This window comes from Heliangelus exortis, chromosome 7, assembly GCF_036169615.1.
Source record: "Heliangelus exortis chromosome 7, bHelExo1.hap1, whole genome shotgun sequence".
Classification (NCBI taxonomy): Eukaryota; Metazoa; Chordata; class Aves; order Apodiformes; family Trochilidae; genus Heliangelus; species Heliangelus exortis.
Window position 1 is genome coordinate 307,166 of NC_092428.1, and position 20,975 is coordinate 328,140.

General features: G+C 48.6%; 1 long non-coding RNA gene across 3 annotated transcripts; it reads right to left on the minus strand.

The window, feature by feature from the left end:
• Positions 1 to 2,811: 2,811 nt before the first annotated feature.
• LOC139798101 (uncharacterized) lies at positions 2,812 to 20,826 on the minus strand. Of its 3 annotated transcripts, XR_011726726.1 has the most exons (5): positions 19,541 to 20,826; positions 18,508 to 18,683; positions 6,765 to 6,939; positions 5,865 to 6,002; positions 2,812 to 3,101 (listed from the first exon to the last, which is right to left on the minus strand). It is a non-coding gene; the product is annotated as an uncharacterized lncRNA (long non-coding RNA). The 3 variants fall into 3 exon arrangements; XR_011726727.1 differs by lacking the exon at positions 6,765 to 6,939 and having other exon boundaries at positions 5,865 to 5,999; XR_011726725.1 differs by lacking the exon at positions 6,765 to 6,939.
• Between the last annotated feature and the right edge of the window lie 149 nt (positions 20,827 to 20,975).

A 20,975-nucleotide genomic window follows, 5' to 3' on the forward strand; every position in this document is an offset into this window, starting at 1 on the left:
AAATCAGTAAAGCTATCACTCCAGGTTAAAAACTACGCTGAGGTTGACACTTTGTACACTTCCACAGGCGGTGTGTGGAACGCTGCCAGGGACAGGGGGACACCCAGCACCCCCTCCCACCAGGCCAGGGGACAGCCCAGGGGACAGCCAGGGGACAGCTTGGGCTGGGGGTGGTGGCACCCATTTCAGGCAGGTACTGAGCTGGGCAGGAGGGCAGGGAGACCCAGGAGCATCATCAGCAGAGTTGGGCATGGGGAATGGCAGGGGGTGCCCAGCACTAAGTGTGTGTAAGGATGGAAATATCCCCCGTCCCTTGGGGTGAGCACAGGGTTTGAGAGCAGAGCAAGGCCCTTTTCATTCACAACCCACACACACAACTTCATCAGCTCACCAAGACCCTCGAGATCTCGGGTGACACAGATCCCACCACAGCCCATCCCAGGCAAGTGAGAGATCTTCACCCAAAGCAGCTCTGGGCCAAGCAGACTCAAGGAAGACCCTGGAGAGAGAAGTGGTGTTGGTGCCTCTCAGCAAGGAACCTTCCCTCAGCTTCCTAAATGAGACACCCCAGACCTTGAGAGCATAATATACCCCAGGTGAAGAAACTGAGGCACAGGAGAGTGACTGATGGGCACTGCTCAGTGACATGGGGAAATCTGGGAGTAAAACCTCTTGGCTTTCACGTGCTTATGGCCAGACCAGGCTTCAGCAGCATCAGCCTCAGTTTGGAAAGCAGGGGCCACTTGGAATAAAACAATATTTGAGGTCTGAGGCTGTAAGAAGCAATAGAGGCAGTAGATAGAGGAAAAAAGGACAAATCCTGGGGCACAAACAGGGCCTTGGCTGGAGGCAGGGGTTTGCCTTTTCCATATCATGCACCCAGACCCCTGCTGTGTTACAAAATCAAATCCCAAATTGTTCTGGGTTTACATGTGTGTTTTTTTCCAGAGGCTCTGATAAGCCAAACCATGGCAGGAGAGGTCTGTGGGCTGCTGAGTGCCCAGACTTTCCTCTCCTTTATTTTGCTTTGTAGCAGATACAAGGGTTTGGCTCCTTTTTGCTCAGGTTTGGAATAGGACCATTTTTGTCTTTAGTTGCAGATTTTTCCCCAGCCTGGGAAGGCAGAGCCCTGCTCTGATGAGCAGCAAAACAGAAAGGCACAAGGCACACTTCCTCCTTTTTCTCCCCCAGCTTTGATGGGGGCTCCCATCTGCAGCACCACACATTTGTCCCACTGCTCCCTTCCAGCCACTGTGGGATCAAGCAGAGCCCATTCTCACCACATCCCTTTGTTCCTGGGAAGGCACAGCAGCCCTGTTTTGGGAGCAGGTGGGAGGATGGAAAGCCCTTTTTTTTTTTATTTTTATTTTTTTTATTTTGGCCCTCCCCTTTTATTCTTTTGCAAGCTTTAATTATGGAAGGACTGAATTTGAGCTGTTCCTGTCTTCTTCCTTCCTTCCCAGACAGCTTTTCTAACAAAGGGCTGTGGTTTGGGTTAGGGGTTGGGTATTTTTTTTTTTTATTATTTTTTTTTCCCCTCCAGAGATCTAAGGCCTGTAATGAGATACCAACACCCTCTCCTTCCTACAGCCCCCAGCCCAAACCTGGCCAGCTCCTCCTCCTGCCAAGGCACCCCTGGCCCTCCTGGACCATCCTGGGAGGTGAAGGCGATAGAGTTACAAGGGAGAGCAGCTTGCAAACTGCCTCTGCTTTGATGAAGTAACATTTAATTATCTTGATCTTCCCCCCAAGTCCTCCCCCAGTGAAAAAGATCTCCTATTGTCAAAGCTAATTTGTCCCTTTTGCTGAAGTCCCCAGCCTGTGCAGGGAACCCTGGGCTCACATTACTGCATCACCCACCTCTCCCACTCCTCTCCTGGTGCCATGAAAAAACAGTGGCCTGGGGTGTAAAGTCAGGGGGCTGGGAGCACACAGCACTCACAGCCCTCCCTGATCAGACAAGCTGGTAAGGTGTCCAGAACCCTCCAGAGATTTGGCTCCCGTGGGCCCCACTCCCACCCGAGTGCTGTGCCAGGAGCAGTGCCTGGGATTCTCCCCAACCCCAGGGTGCTGGCACCATTGTGTCACACAGAGGGGACCAGGACTTCTCCCTTGGACACCTCCCTGCAGTCAGGGCAGCACCTCTGACCCATCAGGGGTCTCCTGCCACCTCCCCCAGTGGTTTGGGGTGTCCCAGTGCCATGGAGGCAGAGCTAGAGAGGTGACAGGGATGGTGAGAGAGAGACCCAGGGGTGACACCCATGGGGAAGCCTTTCCAAACTCTCTCCTTTCTCCAGGAGGAACGTCACTGAAAAAGGGACTGGAGGCAGGGAGCTGAGGGGGGAGGAGAGGAGAGCAGAGCAGTTGCCAGGTTAGCTTGAGCCAGAGCTGCTCCTGGGGGGGGGGTGAGGGGGTACAAGGGGCAGGGAACACAGGGGATCAACACTGTCTTCTCCAAAGAGGAAAAGAAAAGAGGGAGAATGCAGAAGGAAGACAAAGGGAAACAGGACTTGTTGGGGGGAAGAGGAGGATGCTCAGGGAGGGAAGCAGGCTGGTGTCCAACTCAATAAGAAGCGAACCAAAACAAAACCCACACAAAAAGTGAGGGGAGCTGGCGGTGGGCACCCCCTCCCCCAGGCAGCCATCCCCAGCAGGCAGGGAAGCTGCTTTTCAAACAGCCGCCTCACAATAAATTCATGGCAGCCAGGGCCGGGAAACAGGCTGCTGCAATTTAAAGGAAGCGTGGATTTGCATATTGAATTAAAATTAAGAGCTAATTATGCAAATAAATTATGACATTTGGCAGGAGAATTTGCTTCAAGATCATTTATTACGTTCTTTTTATAACAGTGCGAGCGTTTAACGGTCAAAGACAATATTTTAAAGGAAAATTAACGCAAGATTATTAACCTAAAAACAATTCCACATTAATGAGATGTATTTCTCTTCAACTTCTCACACCTGGCTGCCTATTGATGCCCAGCCAGGACTGTCTCTCAATAATTGGCATTTTTTTTGCAGGCAAATATTGAATGAGGTGGTGAACGTTGCTTTGGACAAACTCACTCAGGAAAATTCCTTCAGGGTTTTAGCTTGCTGGTCTGTAAAGGAAAGTTGTGAAGGTCAAACATGTTTCAGGTTGTTTTTCTGTGTGCTTGGACCAATCAGGTCCAGCTGTGCTTGGGAGAGGGGGCAGTGATCTGGCCACCCCACCCACATGAGAATAAAAGCTCCCCTGCTAAAACATGCACAATTGCTTTGGGAAGAGATGTTAAAGGAAGGTCTTGGATGTTTGTGGTCATTAAAGATCCCATAGCCTTTTTTTTTTTCCTTTTCCTTTTTCCCCTGCGAGATCAGGGTTGTTACTCTTGGTGCCTTGGCTCCCCCAGCTCAGGTAATTTCTGTCTACCTGCCCAGGTAGGGCACCAGCAGTGGGCAGCATCCTCCTCCAGAGCCCACACTGGGGTTGGAGTGAGAAAGATGCCCATACATTTGGGGTTTTTGTAAGAAGTATCTAAGAAAAAAACCAAAGCAAAACAAAGAAACAACAAAAAAGAGCTTTCTTAGGTAAGACAGAAGGTGTTTTGCCTCTGTCTGTGTTGCATCCAGGCGGGATGCCAGGGGCCTGGGAGGCTGCACTCAGCCAGGCTGCAGGAGATGTTGCTGGGAGTTACAAGAGAGCTGTGGCCAGGAATGGTTGGAGGGCAACAAACTACACCCAGAAGGTTCAGCAAGAGACCAAAAGTCTTCCTCAAAGAGGGAACTTTGCAACCTGTCCAAGGAAGAGCAGGGTAATGTGGCACCTATCTCTCAGTCATCCTCCTCCTCCTGCTTTGCCTCCAGCCATGGCTGTTCTCCACCATGATCTGCACATCTCTAGGACAGGATGGGGACATCAGGACCCATGTTTGTTCTGGGGTTCTCTTTTTTCCTTTTCTGTACCTCTGCATCAGAAAGGTTCCCCCGCAGAGCCACCTGACTGTGTTACAAGGAGGCTTCCTGAGCTCCTCACCCTGACAAAGCTCGAGGGGACTTCAGCCAAAGCTCAGTGGGCATTTTGCTCCTGAGGCAGCTGGCAGTCTGTCTTTCACAATTCTTCCATCTCTCCTCTCCAGGGACTTTCCTCCTTTCAAGTTCAAGGTGGAGAGGACATTCCCTGCTAAATCAGTCGTGGCACAGAGCGCAGAGTGGTGTGGAGAGCCAACCACAGGTAACAAATTGTGTTGCGATAAATGGAGGGTTTGGAGCCAGACAAAATATGTGACATTCAAAGTTCTCAGCTCTCCTCCCTCAGAAAGGCAATCTGTGACTTCTGGACCCTCCTTAATGACCCAGAGCCGCATGGAAAATAATATTAATAATAATAAAAGAAACAAAGAAGGGGCTGGCGCATTTTTTAAATAAAGAAATTTCCCTCATCTTGCGGTTAATTTAAAAGGTTTATTTCTTGAAATGAATCCTCTTCATCAAATCTCCGATCCTTGAAAATCAGTGCAACCTGCCTCTGTGGATAATGAATTGATTTGTAATGTAAATTATATAAAACACCCTCCCCGCCAGCATTTGTGTGTGAGTGTGTTTAATCTAAAGCGTTTAAGTCTGAAAATGAGCTTCTCCATCAAAAGTCTCGATTCCATTTACATTTCTTGCATACGAGTCAATTTGTGCCTGACCCAGTCTATAAATCACTGCCAAGGAGTGCTGTGTCTGTACCTCTCCTCTCCCCCCACCCCCTCTCCCCACCCGCCCATCCTCACACACGCTGTGTTCAAAAAGGCTCCTTCAGACATCGCCTGGAAGCAGCTCCCAGCTCTCCAGACAAACCCTGTGGGAGGAGGAGGAGGGACCTGGCACGGAGAGGTGAGGGGCACGGGGAGCTGGCAGGCAGGAGGAGGACAGGGAGGAAGGGAAGTCCTGCTCAGCACCTGCCAGTGGCCTGGGAAGGATCACCCCAGATAAGATTCCCTCTCCTGGTGGGTCCTTTCCAACCAGGCTTCTACTGGGGTACATCAGCATCAGCACACTCCAGGATCCATGGAGTGGGAACAGTTTACACCACCAGAGGCTTCTGCTCTGCCTTTCCTCACTTCTCTGACCATGCCAACTTTTATCCTGCATCTCATCCCATTGGCAGTGGGATGACCTGGGATGTGTCTCCTGAGCTTGCCTCCTGCTGGAACCATCTGGGAGGGGCCTCCAGGAGTCAGGGGCTGCCCTTGCTGATCAGAACTCCATATGACAAATGGGCAAGCAGGGGAGATGAAAATGGTGGCATTTTCACCTAGAAAGTCTGTTGGCCTGTCTGGGTGCTGGCAATAGAAGGGTCTGAGCAGCCCTGGAACCAGGAGGCTAATCCTTGGCTCTGCTCTGCCCCATGAAACAGCAGCAGTGCCTGTGAAACCTGCAGCTTCTTACAGCTGAACACAGAGCAACCTGTCATTGCTCCTGGCAGGAAACTGTGACACTTTTTTTTCTGCTCTTTTTTTTTTTTCCCTCCAGAAAAGGCACAATTTAAACTGATTCCTAATGTCAGGGGAAACCATTTAGTAAGTTTTAGACTATTTCATCAGTCAAAAAATAAAGAAATCCAATATATTAGTAGTGAAACAACTTACTGCTCTGTTCCAGGTATGGATACAGTAACAAGAAATTAACAGCTACATCAGCCAAAAAAACCCAGGACAAATGCTAGAAAAGCTGTTGGAGATGTAGCCATGGCTCCCCTTTTAGTTGTGCATGAAGATTTACAAATCCAACCAAACCAGCCCTTCCTGGATTTTTCTTGCCTGAAAGTATCCAGAAATCAGAACACAGAGTGTCTCCAACAGAGTATGAGATGAAGAAAAGAGCCAGTGGTCACCTACCTTACCCAATCTCACCACCAGCATCCATCAGAAGTGAGCTCCATCCATGGACACCTGGCTGGGCTGTCACTCACCAAAATGGGGACACTGATGATGGCACCACGGGGACTCAGGCCTCGGAGGGGTTGTTTGGATCTGCTGTAATACAAACAGTAGGAAGAGTTTTTCCTGGAGATGAACCCAGGGGACTGGGGTCAGACCTTCACTGAAGGCAGACACAAACCTATTACCAGCTTCTGGGAGGACTAATAATACAATTTGCACTTCGTTAGAGGAATTCAAAGTGATTTGTACACATTAATTACTCCTTGCAGCATCCCAGCTGGATAAATATCATTACCTTCATTTCACAGAAAGGGTAGCTAACACGTAGAGAAGTTCATTTGTTAGACTACAACTGTTCAGCATGCCAATGACTCAATGCCAGGGATAAAACACATCAGGCCAGTCCTTGCCACTCCAGACCTCTGGGTCCTAAATACTTTTTGCCCCATGAGGGTGCCAGAAGCAAAAGAAGTGGCTGCACCTTCGAGTAGGGCAAGGTACCTGTGGGCTGGGGTGTGGGTGCTGGGAGGGAACACACAGCACAGCTCCAGCCCTCGCCTGCAAAGAGAGGAGGAGGAAATGAAAGTGCAATTAGCTGGAAACAAATGAATTCCTGTTGCATATATTTCCCAAGCTGATGGCTTGGTGAATGAACCACTCGTCATTTCATGGAGCAGCATCTTTACGGATCTGTAGAACAACTTCGAAAAAACACAGCTTTTCTGCTTCAACATTGTTTTTTGCAATATTTCTGAATGTCCTCTGCCTTAGTTTCAGGTGTAAGTGCTGCTCTATTCACATTTTTTTGTGAAAGAGAATTTCTGAAGAAGCTTGGTAGTTTTTTAAACTTCTCACCTTCAACTTTTCAGTATCTCAGGAGTGTCACCATATGGCACACAGAAATAAAATATTTTACACCTCAAATACCAAACATTCTTTATTTCAGTTTTCTTGTTTATTTAGGTTTCTTGTTTTTCTTGTACTAGGCCAGTTAAAAACAGGTGCTCCTCTCTTCAGCAGAAATGTTGAACTGGAATCAAGAGATGCAAAATGAAGCAGAGAACATAAAACAGCAGAGAAAAATAGGAAACGAGAACAAAAAGTTTGTTTTAAGTTTGAATAATAGTTTCTTCTTACTAGGAGGGTGGGAAAGCAAGCTCCCCAAGTGGGGGCTTGGGAATTTTCTAGCAGGATGCTGAAGAGATTCAAGAGATTTTTCTTGGGAGCCACAAATTAAAGCAAGTTGGAAGCCATCTGCAGCAGGATAATGTTATATTGATTGCTTTGTTTTTGCAGGGGATAGATTTTGTTTAATCTTCCCCTTCCTTGCATTGCTCGACACCATTAGTTTTATCTTCGCTGACATCAAATATAAAAAATCACTAGAAAAGAGATTTTCTAATGTGTTTTGCACTACTGTCTGGTGGGGGGTAGCACAGGAAGCATTTTCTGGGGGACAGTACTCTGAACACATTTTGCTATAAAAAAACCAGAAAAGCACAGGCTGGAAAGGGACAGGGAAATCTTGCTCAGTGCCTGTTTTAGAAGGAACTGAGATCCAAAATACATGTATATGAAATAAATACAGCAAGCCAGATAAGCCCTGCAGGCAATGTGGAGCTAACATGGCTAACAATGCCTTTCCTCCCTCCCCTCACATCTTCCCATGAAATCCACCAAGCTCTCCTGGTTTCTCCCCCTGGCACCAGAGGGTACCCAAGCGGGGACACTCCCAGGGACCTGGTTGCTTGTGTTTGGAGCAGCATAGGCTGTCAGGGTGAGGAAAGCTTTTATTTTCCTGCCCATCTGATTCAGAGCATCCCTTCTCCCTCCTCACTCATACAGTCACTCATACAGTCACCAAGCCTGGCTATGGATGGAAGAAGGAAGATGCAGAATTGATGGCTTCTCTCATGAAATGACCCAGAATACCCTCTCAGAGCCCCAAGTCCTGGCTGTGGGGTCATCTGCCTGCACAGACACCTCAATCCCTCTGCCTCTGTGTGCTACCCAAGACACACTTGCCAGGGATGGAACCTCTTTCTCCCCATCAGTGCAAGATTAGGGTTAGGTGTCCTAAGAACCCATTTCTAAATCCTCCACTGGCTTGCAATAGACCTTGCAGAGTTTCAGACCTTCCCCTGTGATGCTCCTGACACCATGGAGCTTGGTGAGGGAGCAGAGGCACCTGGCAGATGACTGTGGTGCTTTGCACAGTGTCCCCACCTGCCAGCCCTGAGCAGCTCTGACCTGACAGCCCCAGCCCATCCTGGATCCTCCACAAAGCAGAAGAACATCTGGGGAAGGCAGGTGGGGGATGCACAACTCTGAAGGGCACCAACCCCAGGCGCTCCCTGCCCTGCTGCAGCCAAGGGGCTCAGGAACCCTCATGGCCAGGGGCTCAGCTCCCCTCCCTCCTCTGCACAAGACCCAATTTCTTTACATGGAGGAGACATCAACCTCTTTTTGCTCCCATTGCACAGGAAAATGCTGACGGGCTTCCCCCATCACTAGCCACGCTGGCTAGTGGCTCAAGCAGTTCATTTCAGACCCCGTGCAGGTATTTCTTACCATATATTACAGTGAATAATGTATTCCCAGCCATGCAGCACCAGGCTTATAAGGCTATCTCAGTATTCTGGTGACAGCTTTAAACCACTCGACCATTGACCATTCAGGTCTCATGGTTTATAGAGTCACCAGCACACCTTGACAGGGTTATAGCCTACTTATTGGTATAAAGCATGGTTAGGGATACATTATTACAGCACGTTGCTTCCCAAAGAGGGCTGGGGGCCACCCGTGGCCTGGAGAGCCCTTGCTGGTGATCTGCAAAGGGCTGTGCAACGTGGACAGCACCATTAACATCTACCTGCCTGGCTGTGATGAGCAATTGTTGGGGTGACCTGAGGGACAGTGCTCCCTCCCAGGTCCTGGAGAGCAGCTCTGAGAGGAGGGGGTCTGTGAAGAACTGCTTTCTGTGAAAGGAGGCTCCCAAGGGTGCCTGAAGACCTCTCTTTCATACTAGAGATCCAAAGTGCTGCAGTCCCATCATCTCTCTGCTCTCCAGCAGCCACCACGCAGGGTGACACGAAGCTGAGAGCTGCTCCCATGCCACAGGGTTTACATCCAGTGTTCCTGGCCTGACCACCTCGCCTCTGTACAGATGCCAACTTGGTTTGGCTGGTGCTGAAAGCTCATTAACAATGACTGGAGTTCATGTAGTTAATCACTGCAGCTAAGGCTGAAATCTGGCTTTTCTTCTGACTCCAGATCCCAGCTCACAGGCTTTTCCCATCTCCCACAGAAAGGGTTCTTCCTTGTTTCCATTGTTCCAGCCTTGCTCTCCAGACTAGTGGTTTTATTATAAAGTTCCTGAGGATTGTTTGAATTACCTTTGAATATGGCCTGTGCTTGTTCTGGTTGTTACTGCAGAGCTGGGACAATTTAACAAACAACTCGGGTTAAAAACACTGACCTCAGATCACTTCCTGATCTCACTTGATTTGTTAAATATTGAGCCAAATTCCGAGAAAAATTACTTTGGTACTTGGAAAGCCCTCAAAACTGGAACTCAGCAATAACACATCTGTGCTTTAAAATTTCTCTCTTTGCACTCCCTCTTTAAGTGCTATTAAAGGAAATATTTGTTAAGAGTATTTCAGCTATAGGACTGGTTAAATGGATCCATTATGGAATTACTACATGCCAATGTTCAGGATGCCTCAGAAACAAATGGACTCATTTTCTCAAATGTTATGTTTAAGTCTGGGTGAGCTCTCCACCACAGCCCAGTTTGACATATGCCTCTTCAGTGCCTTCCCTTAGTTTTGTCTGCAGCCTTGATCCTGCAGAGATTTATGCTTGTGATTAACCTTAAGCATGTAAACAGTCCCTCTGAGTTCAACAGGATGGTTACAGCTATGGTGTGAGCATCCTCTGAGTAATTTCTGACACTATGAGGCTTAGGTCGAGGCTTTAAAAAGCTGGGGGCTAAAATCCTGCAACGTCTAGATGTCAGGCTTAGTCTTCCCATACTCTTCTTCATTGAAGAAGGGGAAGGTGAAAGATACTGCAGACAAAGCCCAATAACCAGAAAAACAGTGGATACACATTTTTACAGGTGCCTGTACAGCCTGGTATGCAGGGGTGAGGGTATTAGGGGAAATATTGCTGCCAGTACATGGTTTTTTAAAAAAAAACAAACCTCTTCAAACCTCACCTTAGCAGCTTGTCAGTAGTGACACTGCAGATGGCCCTGGGGATGCAGTGGCACTGAGACTCATTGAGACAACTTGGTTGCTTTGCATTCAGCTTCTCAGCTCAGGTTTCCACTTCAAGTGCAATAAACCCCCTGGTCCACAATCACATCTCTCCTCCCTGTCACACTGAGCTCTTTGCCAGGCCCTGATCTCCTGCAGATGGGCCAAGCAATCCCAGTACTGACCCAGGAAGGCACTGGGAGGAACCAGAGCCATCTCAATAAAAGAAGAACAGATAGACCACAGTACAGATGGAACAACCAAGGGAAACACCACTATTTATATGCACAAGTATGGGGTATTTGTTACTGTTAATTGCTCACAAAATTCACACTTAGGATGGCATTATCCAGCACTGCTGGAGGATTGATGGGCAGCCTTCCCCCTGTGCTACAGCAGACAGTGGAGGGGGACACTGTCATCCAGGGGTGAGAGTGGGGAATGAATGCATAGAGAGCACTCCCCTCTAATGCTAATGGACCCTAGCACTGAGATTAGATTTACACCCTCCCTCAAAAGGTACACCAGGGAAGGCAGCTCCCCCGGGCAGCCCTCCTGGTGCTGCAGATGCTGCTCTCTGCCCACCCCAGCCTCCACACCAGCCTGCACAGGTTATCCTGCTCCACACCTCCGTCCTCATCACCTTTTCCCTGCAGGGATGGGCAGAGCAGAGCAGCCCCTGTCCCCCTGCACACTCTCCTCCCAGCCCCCCCACCTTGGCACCACCTCACCAGGAATGCTGGGCAGCACCTGGAATTCTGGTCCTGAGCACCACACAGCAGTACAAAGGGTTAAACAATCTCTCTGTTTCCTGAGGAAACGAAAAACATAAACAAATTATGCTATTCCCCCTCCCCTCCCATAATCTTTGCTTTGGGATGGGAAGGTAATTTTGACCTGAAGTATGACAAACCTAACAGCAGGGAACGTGTGACTATTGAAGAAGAGGCAGGCTCTAGATACTCAAGAGAAGGACAACCCATCAGCAAAATTCTGATTTTTCCATCCCTGGATCACTGTTTAACCCAAGTCCCTCTAGCAGAGCCAGAGCCCATCCCCAGCCCTCACCCTGGGGCTCAGGGGGCACAGCTTGGGGTTTGGGTGGGAGCATGGGGCTGCTTACTAACTTCTTGGTGACCCAAGCAGGTCCCACACGGAGAGGAAGGACTTCCAGCAAGTGTTTGAGCAGCCTGGACCTCACCAGCACCTTCCCAGGGTCCTGGCAGGGGTTCTGCTCCTGGGCAGCCTGTCTGGAGTGACCGGGGGCCTTGCTACAGAACTCCCTGCAAATAATTCACACCAACTTGTTTAAAGGAGCAAATGGGTTTAATTATTAGTTACAATCTTGTCAATAATTATCACCCCATCTGTGGGTAATAAATGGCAGCTTCTCACAGACTGCATCATTAGAGTTTAAGGACACCAATGGGGTGCATTAAAATGCTGAGGAAAGCATCGATCTGGTGTAAAAATGCTCTTTACAAATTACAGGCACGGGTCAAGCCCACCGGTGAGCCCTGCCTCTCCCATCTGATGCCAGCCTGCCCCTTCTCTGCCCATGCATCCCCCTCAGCACCCCAGCTGGGGGCTGCCAGAAGGACAAAGAGCCCAGCCCCTGGCTTCCAGAAGATCTGGAATTTGTGTAGGACTCTGGGCTTGACAGAGGGCAGGCTGTGGGGCTGCTGTAAAGCACCCAGCTCCACACTGCCCAGCTCTGCTGCTTCCTTCCCACACAGGAGATGCCCTGGACTTCTTCGGAGAAGGTTTTATCCAACGGGAAGGCAAGTAGGAACATGGACACAGTGTTTCCTGAAATGCAGATACTTCTGGGGTGGAAAAAAGCATCCATCATCACACAGCAGGACTTCTCAGAGGAGAAATGACAACTCTTAATTTATTTATTTATTTATTTATTTATTTTTTATTTTATTTCCCCTATTTGAACTGCAGGCTGGAATAGAGGCCAGCATAACATAATTATCCAGGCTGGAATTTGGCCAAGATGCTGGGGCTAACAGCCCTACTGTTCCAAAATATGCCATAGTACCCTAAATGATCACATCTTGCAGGATTTGATTTTGCATGTCATCCAAAACAGTGTTGGGAAGTCAATGAGTAGGATAAGCATAACCTAGTCCTGCTTATCCCCATACCTGCTGAAAGTTCAGCTCAGAATAACTCCTGAAAATTAGTTTAATTTTCTGTGCAAAACATGGAAAGGAGTAAGTGGTTTTATTCCTTTTGTAAATTCTCTGCAAGCACTTTCCTTTTTTTTTTTTTTTTTTAAATTCAGCCTGTTGGGACAGAGAGAGGATTAAGATAGCTGATGGACTGTCTGCATCGGCAAACAAAGCCAACACCTAAATGACTCTTCGCATCTACAAGTGGCAAACTCTCCCTGAAAAAGAAAGCTAGAATGGCAGAGGCAGGCTGGGCTTCAGCCTGAGCCACAGTGCAAATAAACCTCTGCAGTGTGCATCCACAGCCCTGTCTAACACCTCCCCTGCTTGCAACCTGTCCCCCATTATTAAACAGCTCCAAATGCTCCCTGCTGGGCTGGATGCTACACCAATACTGGCAGGAGGATGTACACCCTGTTTTTGAGACGTCTCAGATGCAGCAACACCAAGCAAAAGCAGCATAAGGGCTTGCAGCTTCTCCTTTGCTTTCAGGGAATAAAGTTTCCCTGCAGGAAAAAACTGCTTTTAGCTGGCTCGGGCTGTTTGCTGACTCTTCCTGAGTCCGGCCACCCCCCTACCCCCCAAGGGAAAAACAGAAAAGAAAAAGGTAATTTTGGAAAGTCAAAATATTTCACTTTCTATTTTGGAAAAATAATTGCTGTAAGTTATTTTTTGTGTTGAACTGTCCTCCCATTGTGAAGCACAACTGCTGTGCTAGAAAGGACAGTGGCCATCTGCAAACAGCACATCTCATTCGGACTGGACAAATCACAGTGGCCTTCTGCTCCACTGAAACAGCAAGAAAAAATTCCACCTTATGTTAAACCAGGAGAAAACAAACTTCTCTCCATTTTCAGTTGGACACACGTCCTGCTGCTGCCTCAGTGTCCCTGATCTTGGCATCTCAGCTGCTGAAAACCTCAAACTGTGGCTTATCCCTCAGGGAAGAAGTGCACCTGGATCACCTGCCCCAAACCACACCCAGTTTCTATCACATCCCTCTCTCTGGTGCTGGGGAGAATGTGAAGAAGGAAAATAATCTGCAATGTAGGAAACACCACGCTAGGTTCTTAGAATGTAGCCACCCATACTCTACTCTATCATGGTAATTCCTTTGATTTCCTTAAAAGATCAGTGAATCCTGAAAATATTAGTGAATCCTAAAAAAGCAGAGCAACTTTTAGAAAGAACACATTTCTGGCAGCCTGCACCAGAAATAAATCATTCCCATGCTGTAATTCCTAGTGCAGAGTTAAGGGCTGCATGAGAACTGGAGCTGCCCACTGCACAAACACAATTCCACCCCATTCAGTTACCTCTTCCTCAGTTTTGTTTTAAAAAAAGCCACGTCAGGTAACTGACTGATTCCATGCCACAAGTGGTTTGCAAACACACTTGTCTGGGGAAGATACGCCCTGGCTGATTTGAAAAATCCCAAGGCAATGCAAACCAAAATAAGAATGGACTCGTGACCATTTCGTGAGCAAACAGAGGGGATGGAGAGCCTGACACAGGTAGAGATCACCAATGACAATTTGCAGAGTTCACTCCAACTAATTTTGTACCTTCTTCCATTTCACTTCCTGCAAAATTCCCAGCAGATCACATTACGGCCAGGGATGTGTTGCAAGCCAGTGTATAATGAAGAGACAGAGGAGAAAAATCACAAAAGTACATTTAAAAAAAAAATTCCCTGGGTAAATATTTGCATTGGAAACTGGACCTCAACATTCACCACGTGCAGTCAGGGGTCAGGAACATTATGGGTTCACTCCAAACAAAGGCAAACTGAGACTGGGAAGTGGGGTGGGAAGCAATGCAACCTCACCAGCTCAGGAATTGGGTTTTTTATCACAGCTGAAGATCTGCACCCTGTGTTCGTGTGTGTGCCTGTGTGTGCCCTCATGTTCACTGCAAACACACACACGTGTGTGCTCACACGTTCCTAGAATGCATGTGCATATATTCCCATAAAAAACGTATGTGCATATATTCCCATATCCACAATGAGCTGTTTATGGGCGAGCTATCGAGGAAGGGTTTCCACTGAAATTACTCAGTGGATGAGTTCAGACAATGAATACACTGCAGGAAATGGCGATTGGCTCCAGAGCAATCCACAAGCAGAAAAGAAGGCAAAAGCAGTTGAATAAATGGGTGGTTATGAATTACTCATTTAGTTGCATTATCTTCTTGTGGTCCCAATTCAGCAAATGCCTAAACACCCGCTTCCCATTAAGGGCATGAATAGTCCCATTGATTCAATGGGGTTATTTTCTCTGCCTTCCATGGGGCAACTCAAATACTTAAATTTAAGCAAGTGCTTAAAGTGCTTTGCTGAATCAGGAGGTATGTCCATGCTGTATATACCTGTGTTATACAGAAGGTCAGATTAGCTGATCAAAGAGTCCTTTATGGTCTTAAGATCTATAAATCTATGAATAAAACCAGCCTTTGCTGGAATTGCTTCTCCATAACCTTCCCGAGCACTGAAATTCATCCACACCCCAAAAATATTAATAAAACACTCTGTACTTAACTCTTTTCATATTATACTAAGTACGCCACTAAATAAACCTCTTAATATTCCAGTATATTTTGCAATGAACATTTTCCCTGTACGCTAGAGTGATTCCTCCTTTTGTGCCATCCAGAACACAATCCCCATGAAATACTGCAGTAAACATTTCCCTGAGTACTACAGCAAACACTACCAGCATTAGCAGATTAACCATTCCACTGAGCGCCATATTAAGCACACGTTTAAATACTGAGAAAAGACGTATAGCCTGCTCTTCCCACTGCGCCTCGTTACCCTGCCCACAGACATATTTTTCTCCGTGGAGCCGACCAGCCCTGCGCCTTCCTGCTCCCTTCGCTCCCTCCCTCCTGGTGCCTCTTCCTCTTTTTTTTTCTCCTTCTCGTTTTGCTCACCCTGCAGCCCTTCTTTTGGGAATTTGTCAGGGTGGGGGGGTGAGGCAGATTGGGGAGGATCTGGCAGATTGTTCAGACACAGCATCGACAGCAACCTCCACCGCTGGGCATCGCTGGGGGCTGTGGGTGAGAAACACAGGTTACCTGCAGGCACCCTCCCCGGGCCCAAAGGAGTCAGAGGGGCTCTACAGCTGCGTGTCTTGACCGGTGTAATTTGGAGTTATAAAGCATTGTTTGGGTTTTACAGGTGTACTTTAATGTCAGGGAAATTACCATGCCCAAAGCCTTCAACGGACTCATCTTTAGCAAGAGCCATTGACTCGTCTCTTGTTGCTGACAAACCATCTAGATGCAACCCATGCTTCTGCTCAGCTTTTCTCCTTTCTCTCTTCTCTCTCTCTTTTTCTCTCTTTTTTTCCTTTCCTTTTTTTTTTTCTTTTTTCTTTTCTTTTTTTTTTTTTTTTTTTTTTTACTAGCAATTTGATGTTTGATCATTTGAGGCAATGAGGCGGAGGGTAATTTACGTTATCAGGGAGGTATGAGGGGTGCTGGGAACCCAGACGCAAGGCCCATTCGCCTGCTAAAGCGCCATCGTAATGTAATGAGACTCCAGTCAAGTGCAGCTCGTAATGGAGAGGAACATTTCCCATTCATCTGCCTACCTGAGACTCTACCAAGACGACAATAACTTTTGCAGGGGAGGAGCAGGGGGGACAGGGCGAAGGGGGGGCAGGAGTCCCCACGGCACGGCTCCCTCTGTCTCGGGGAGAAGCTCCACAGCCTCATCCTTTAGACCACTGAGGGAAGCAAAGTAACACAGCTCAGGAAGCCACAGACCAGGCTGTTGGAAGTTGCTTAACCCATCCGGGTCCTTCCTGGCAGGCATCTGGTCAGCACAGACCCCCAGCCCTCCCCCTGGCCTGTGATCAGCTCCTCAGCTGCCACAGCCCCCAGGGGAGAGCTTGGAGAGGATGGGTGCACCAGAGGCGGCCACTGGAAAGGTGCCTGCACATCAACCACCAAAAAAAGGAGGAAAAAACACTTCCCAGAAATGCTCCAAGGCAGTTTCTGTCCGAACAGGTTTCCCAAAAAAAGCTCTTTCTTCATCTGCCCCAGGCAGCTCCATCACTTGGCAGCAAGTGTGGCTTCCCACTGCACAACCAGTTTTGAGGGACCCATTTGTTTTTAAGTGTGGCAGTCTGAACGTTGGGACAGCACCAATGATTTATTTTAATACCCTTCCTGATATCAGTCAAAAGAGAAACAAAAAATGAATCCTGCCCCACACTCTCGCACCCTGGGTCTCCATTCCTGGGAGGATTTTATTCCCTGCAGTCATGTCAGAGCAGTCCCCATTTATTTTTCCAGAGAATGAGTTCCCAAGGATGCTGGTTGTCATTCCTGTCCCCTGCCCACCTCCAGCTCTGCTCCTCAGCCTTGTCCCTGGCCTGGAAGACCCTTCCTGGCTGCAGGTCCTCTTCCCACTGGCTGTGCAGCAGTGATGGGGCTCCCAGCAGCACAGCAGTGGCAGCAGCAGCAATACCCACCACCACCAGCAGTAACTGAGACACACAGATTCAAGTCCTCACAGGAGACCCTGCAACTCTGCACACCTAGTTGGCAAGCCGAGGGTAATTATAGCTCAAGGGAACCTCCTGGATACAAACAAATCTCTGAGTACCAAGACCTTGGTGTACGTCAAGGGGTGTAGGTGGCAGGGGTGAGATGCAGGGGCAGACCAGATTAATTCCCTTCATCAGCCTGTCCTAGGCTTGGCTTTTGCTCCCAGAACTCAGCCTGAGAAAGGGAGAGAGCAGAAAGGACGGAAGTGAGAGGGAGAGACCTCAGCTCCCCCACCCCAGCCCTCACCAAATTCCTGCCACATGGACCCTTCCAATTATATCCACGTTTGAGAGGCTGCTGTCAGGATGAAAGGCACGGAGCAGTAATGAACTGACGATTAATTTGCAGTTGGCTCACCCAGTGTGTGAGCATCTCTCAGGCTGGCTGCGTGCGGGTGCTAAATATGACGATGTCAGCAATTGTCAGCCAGAGCCAGGGTTACCCTTAATAAGAGCTTCTCTCTCTCTCTCTCTCTCTCTCTTTCTCTCTCTCCCTGCTGTTGGCTTTCAGGGGTTCCAGCTCAGTTCCCCATCTTCCCGACGGCGAGCAGAGCCCCGGACCAGCCCGGCAGCTGCCAAAGTAGCAAGAGGAAGGGAAAAGAAATTACCCTCTCCCCTGGCAAAGCAGCAGGAGCAGCTGCCAGCCCTGACTGCCTCTGCCCATGCCAGCTCTGACCTGGGAGAGTTACAGCTTATGCTGGCACGAAAATACCTCAGGATGTGATGGGCACGTGAGCAGCAGCCATGCCAGGGCTGGAGCCTTTGCCCCTCCAAAGCCAGCAGCAAACATCACAGCCCCTCCATCCACTCCTGAAAACAAACCTCTCACTCCCCGCATCCTACATCAGCATCACCGTGCTGGAGGGGCAGCACGTGTGACTGACCTGGAGTTTCAAGCCAGAGCTGCTGCAGAGAAACCTCATTCCTGGTTCCTGTGCAAAACCAGGTTGCCAGCAGATGGTTTTCAGGGAATGCATGGAGAGTGGACACAGCCTGACAGGGTCTGGGCTTATTCCCTCTCCTCCACCAGCACCCCAGCCAGCCCCAGCAGTGCTAACCAGCCAAGATGTGCCTGGATCTGAGAGGGACACGGAGAAGAGTTTGGGATTGACAGGGCTGGGAATACAGCCCAAGTCCTCTGCACAAAGGGGCCTGTCATTGGGCCACAGGGGAATGCTGCTTTGCAGAGGCAAGCACAACACCTGCTCAAAAGACACAAATACCCAAAGCAGAGTGCAATCCCTTGGCATTGCGCAAAGACACCTCCTGCACACACTCAGGGAATCCAGGGTGTGGACAATGGACCTGCACATTCCATCCACCCACCAAATCCAGACACTCAATTTCCTCATTCCCACAATGGGGATGGGACCCAGGCCTGAGACATTAGCCACTACCAGTGTGCTTAACCTCAAAAAGATCTTTTCATCAGCTGTCCCAAGTTGGGCACCTTCAAGAATCTGGGCTCAGGAGGGTCACAATAGAAGTCTTGTCATTGTCACACTTTTTATTCTATGCAGACAATGCTCCTCTGTGGTTGTCAAAGCTCTAATACCAGCAGGGTCAGTGGGTGCTCCAAACCCTCTATCACCAGCATTACCTTTATCATCAGGGCTCCCCTTGCTGATGTCCAAGTCCATTGGTGATACTGGCTCTGGGATCAGGCATTTTCCCCACCTGCTGCTGGTCTTCACCTGCTTCAGTGTCAACTGAGAGATATTTCTCCTTGAGGAACTTTTTCTTAGGAAACTTTACATCTGAGCTGGCTGGAGCATCCTGTGAATTCATGGCATTAACAGCAGTCAGTAAGTTTCTCAAAGTAAGAAAATAAAAGCCCTAGAAAAAATTACACCAGAAAACTGGGTACCTTGTCTTTGAGACATGCTGAAAAATGATTGCTTCGGAGTGGCATTTAGTTCTGATTTTATTTGGATGTTATCAGACAACGTTTAGAGATCTCAGTCACCAAAAGAAGCATCCTTTTTCACATTGAACAAGACAGGTAATTTAATCAAAAGGGACATTTGTAGGTTCCTCCCCACCCCCTAGCCTCTTGATTTGCAAAAAAAGTTTCAGCAGAACCAAAAGTGGGTTATGGGCAGGTACACGTGTGTTTGAAACTGCCTGTGACTAGCAAGTCTGCTACTCTCCCAGCTCTGGTACATGTTTAACTTATTTTTATCACCAGAATCTCAGGGTGCCTGTGCAACTCACCAGGCAGCCTTTCTGCATGAAATCACACTCCTTGTCTGGAGGAAAAAATACAGAAAGAAGAGAGGCAAAAAGGATATTCAGAGATGGGATCTACTTACAAGGAAGATACACAGATTACTCCTGTCACAAGCCCTGGAGTACCCTGGAAGTGTTTGATCCCAGGACCTGCCACAGCAGGATGAGCAAGAGGACAGTGTTGATGGGCCTGTGTCACTGCCAGCTCCTGTCCTCTGCCAGGGGCCTTTTTTAAGATCTGTATGTACCTTATAGGTCTTGCCATAATCACAGGTGTGTTTTTACCATGTAAGCACTGCTCCTACCACTGCTCCCCCTCTAGTGCTTCCCTGGCAGATGTTCAGTCTGTCCCACCCGTGGGTGACACTGTGGGTCCAGCTCATGCACCATTTCAAAAAACTTGCCTCAAGGAGAGCTTCCTACCAAGATTAAGTCACTCTCCCTGCCCACTGAGCACACCTGGGCCTGGGGAGCAGCTTTTTGCCTTTCTCCTCTCCTTCCAGCCTGGATGTCTGTGCTGTATCCCAGCATGGAGCGATGGCACTTGGCAGGAGCTCCTGGTGACCCCGTGTCCACAGCTCCTCTGCAAAGGAGACCTGAGCCCTTTAAGGAAGAGAGAGGAGCAGAAATCAATTGTCTACTCTCCTTCCTCCCCGGGCCCCCCTCTCCCCCTCCTCCATCACCACTACCACCACACATGCACCCTATTCACCCTGCTGGAAGGTGACATTTGCTATTAACCTTATATTGGGCCATTTTGTAAATCAATGTCACTTACATTTAATAACAAGTGTAATCAAAGGAATTATGCAAATTTAATTTGATGCTTCTTGAATTATGCAAATCTGCACCACATATAATGGCTTCTGACATGTGCCCAGTTGGAGAACGTTCCATTACCTCCTCTCTTATTACCCCTATTATTATTTTTATTTTTTCTATCCTGTGGGGGGGGGGGTGGGAGAGAGAAGGGAGGGAGCAGCGGTTAGGCTTGGAGGCAGGGGGGACAAGCAAGTGCAGGGGGAAGAGCAGGGAAGGGAAAGGAGAGGGGTGTTGGAGGAAAGCACTCCTTTGCCTGCATTTTGAGTAGAAAAGCCTCCTGAAGGCATTTCTGTTATTGTTATTGCAGAGCAAGGAGAGCAGGGTGGGAAGGGGGGGTGGGATGGGGATGGGGGGAATCATTTCCCATGAATGGCTTTGCAGGCAATAATAGTATAAGCCTCTGATTCTAAATTACTGCCCTTCCAGTCCTATCTCCAGCATGATATTACTCTCCTTGGCCTCTTCTTCCTGAATTACCAGGCGAGCTGGGGGAGGGTGAGGGAAGAGGGGAGCAGGACCCACGCCATGGAAAATGCAGAAGAAATGGGTGAAAAGGGGTGTCGGGTTTCCTGCTCACTGACTGCCCCAGGTACCCCCACATCCTCCATTCCTCCTGCCAGGGCCCCAGGAATGGCTTTTCTTTTCCCATTGCATGCTTGTTCCCTGCATGTGACGCCAGGGATGGGGAAAAGGCTGCAAGGTGGATCTGTCACAATTTGCAACAACCTCCTCAGAAACCTGGGGCACCTACAGCCTGTGACATCCCTGTTTCCTCCCTCTGCAAGGACTTCAAAGTCTGCCACACCAGAAGCCAGTCTGGAACAGCTTCTTTCTCTGTTGTTGCCACTTTTCAGAGAAGGAAGGGGATTTGGTGACCATGGAGTGGATCTGAAAGAGGGTGCAGTGATGGGAGGAGGACACACAATGCTGGACCCCACTTTCCTCTGCTGGGGCACTCACAGCAACTGATGGGTGACTCTTGCCACAATAATTTATGCAGCAAAACTGCTCCCACCT